Below are 3,500 nucleotides of genomic sequence, written 5' to 3'. Positions count from 1 at the left end.
TGCATTAGGGCTGGCAAGATGGTTCAGTAAGTAAAGGAAGCTGCTGTCAAGCTTAATGACCCGAGTTCAAGTCCCAGGACAAACATAATGGAAGGAGAACACTGACACCTGCAAAATTGTCCTTTGCCTCTCTCCTTACACTGTGGTGTGTACCCCCCTATGTACACACAAACACAAGCATGCAGACATGCAGTGTTGAAAACTGTGAGGCAAGTGACTGGCTTTGAACTGTTTAGACACTCTAAACGGGAAAACAAACTGATATGCTCTTTAGAAAGGAGTTTGAGGAGCGAGCAGTGCGAGCGCGCCTAACGGAGAACGGGGAGCGCAGCGCGGGTAGGGGGCGGGCGCGCGCTCCCGGAAGCCAGCCGAGAGACCTGGCCCTGCCACCGAGGCTGCTTCCCGGAGACAGTTAGTTCATGTTGGCGGCGGCGGAGGGCGACGGGAGGTTGTCCACAGCGCCACGCTTAGATTAGCTGTGTTACTCTGTTATGATGCCGTCTCATACCAACCTGGCAACTGGACTCCCCAGCAGTAAAGTCAAATATTCAAGGCTTGCCAGCACAGACGATGGCTACATTGACCTTCAGTTTACAAAAAGCCCTCCTAAGATCCCTTATAAGGCCATTGCCCTTGCCACCGTGCTGTTTTTGATTGGCACCTTTCTCATAATCATAGGCTCTCTCCTGCTGTCGGGCTACATCAGCAAAGGGGGGGGGGGGGGCAGACCGAGCCGTTCCTGTCCTCATCATAGGCATTTTGGTGTTCCTACCGGGATTTTACCATTTGCGCATCGCCTATTATGCATCCAAGGGCTACCGGGGTTACTCCTACGATGACATTCCAGACTTTGATGACTAGCCTTCGCCTCAGCCTTGAGAAGAGTCGCACACAGTGCAACCACTTTAAGACATCAAGCAAGAACTCTGGCTAGGGGCTGAAGAAGTCTACAATTTGCAGATGTTTAGCAAAACAATGGCCAGATTGTATGAGTCCTTCTCCAAAACGCTCCTGCTTTATAATTAGCTAATTAGGACATGGTATGTTTTCATCTCCTGGCCCTGGCTAAGCTTGACAAGTTTTTCCACATGAGTGTGCATCATGTAAGAGTTGTGAGGCTGTCTGGGAAGGCAGCCTGTTCTATAGCGGAAGGTGTTACTCTCCTTAGAGCTGAACCTTTCTTTTGTCTTCCATTGTCTGCTTGGTTTTGTAGCATAATGGGAAATGTATTGTCTAGTTTCTTATTACTAAGTAATTTATTTTTAAAATTACCTATCTTATCTCTCACCCTCTCCTCTACCATTATATCCTAGTAAAATTAAAGTATCTGTCTTACCTTCATATGCTCCTCCACCTTCATATCCCAGTAAAACCAAATATCTGTAGATCCATCTCTAATTGGCTTTTTTTTACATTGACAGCAACCTGGAATTTTTAAACCATGAAGCTGGGTATTATGATCCCAGTACTTGGGAGGCAGAGCCAGGTGGATCTCTATGAGTTCAAGGCCAGCCTGGTCTACATAGAGTTTTACGACAACTAGGGCTACCTAGTGAGACCCTGTCTCAAGAAAAGGGAAACTTCCTCTGATTTCTCCATAGTTTGCCTACCACAAAGCTCAGGTGAATCTGTCCTTTGTAAGTCAAGAGATTGTGTGAATCATACCTCAAGGACTAGACTTTGGCTGCTTCTTCGTAAAACTGTAGATAAGTATACTTAGAGTTTATAGCCCTACTGCTGGCTGGTACTATGATACCATTCTGCTAAAGATTACAAGACTTGGCCAAGATCCCTGAAAATGTATTAAGTCAAATCTGGTTCTCAGCTTATAAAAAGTGACAATTTTTCCTAAAAAAGAAAGGAGTTTGAGGCCGGGCAGTGGTGGTGCACACCTTTAATCCCAGCACTTGGGAGGCAGAGGCAGGCGGATTTCTGAGTTCGAGGACAGCCTGGTCTACAGAGTGAGTTCCAGGACAGCCAGGGCTACACAGAAAAACCCTGTCTCGAAAAACAAAAAACAAACAAACAAACAAAAAAAAAACAAAACAAAACAAAAAGAAAGAAGTTTGAGAGTCTGAAGGTCAGGATTAAAGAAACAGAGAAGAGCGTGATGCACCCTTCTGTAGTGAGAACAACAGAACAACGGAGGAGGCAAAGGCAGGAAGACTGCCTCAAGTTTGAGGCATCCTGTGCTATACAATGAGTAAAAAGCTCATCGCTATATAACAAGGCACCGTCCCAAAATAACAAAAGCGTGCTGGTTTGTCTTCACTGTCAGCTTGACTGGGTTGGGGATCATTTAGGAGATGTCTGCAGAGGGCTGTGGGGGTGTTCCCAGAGAGGGCAGACTCACCCTGGGTATGACACCATCCCACGAGCTGAACAGAAGGGAAGGGAGAGCCAGTTGAGCCCCTGTGTTCCTCTCCCTTAACCCTCCTGACTGGACTCGGAGCAGCAGGTCCTGTTGTCATGCTCTCTCAGCCCAGGATGTATTGGCGGCTTCAAGTTATGAGCCAAAATAAACCCTCCCCACCGAGGTTGTCGTTTATTATAGCAGTTAAGAAGTGACATGCATCCCCTCCCGATCAGCTGCGTGTCCCTAGGGAACAAGTAACATGCATCCTCTCCCGATCAGCTAGCTTGTCCCTAGGGAACAAGTGACATGCATTTCCTCCCGATCAGCTGCGTGTCCCTAGGGAACAAGTGACATGCATCCCCTCCCAATCGGCTGCGTGTCCCTAGGGAACAAGTGACATGCATTCCCTCCCAATCGGCTGCGTGTCCCTAGGGAACAAAGCTCTGAACAAGAGACTGAAAAGGCTCATAACCATATTCCAGCAGTTCATTCTCACTACCAATTAGAGAAACACAAATTAAATGGTGAGACACTATGTGTATATATAGTAATGATAATGTATATATTATATAATATGCACTATATACATATATTGCTGGGAAATTATATAGTTTTATATAGCTATATGTATGTGTGTGTGTATGTGTGTATATATATATATATATACATATATATATATATATATATATATACACTCACTCACATAAATTTTTTTTGCCAGTAAGGAATAAGGAGAGACTTGGTCAGTGAGTCCCTGTGCAGTAGAGAAAATGACCACCCACAGCAGGGCTCACAGAGGAAGCTATGAGAGGTAGATCACACTAGGCAGTGGACAGTTGTACCATGGGTCCAGTATCACCCGAGTGACCATTGTTATCTAACCAGGGGAACACTCTTTTTAACTTTTAAGTTTCTCAGCATTTGATTACAGCATAATAGCAAAATGCACAAAACTCTGACTTTTTGCATATATGTATGCCCACCGGGCCACCTCGGTCAGATGTATCAGATATAGAACAATCCTGTCACCCTGTAAGTTTGCTCACTATTGAATTTTGTCACCCAGTTTGTCTGTTCTTGACCTCCATTTAAATGCAATATCTCTAAGTTAGCCAGCTTTTGCTCGCCATACAATATTGATATT

General features: G+C 45.2%; 1 pseudogene; it reads left to right on the top strand.

Moving 5' to 3' along the window:
• Positions 288-1,856, top strand: Gm7368 (predicted gene 7368; annotated as a pseudogene).

The sequence above is a fragment of the Mus musculus genome, chromosome 9 (assembly GCF_000001635.26).
Source record: "Mus musculus strain C57BL/6J chromosome 9, GRCm38.p6 C57BL/6J".
Classification (NCBI taxonomy): Eukaryota; Metazoa; Chordata; class Mammalia; order Rodentia; family Muridae; genus Mus; species Mus musculus.
The sequence above is the reverse complement of the archived record's forward strand: the minus strand, read 5'-3'. Positions and strand labels throughout refer to the sequence as shown.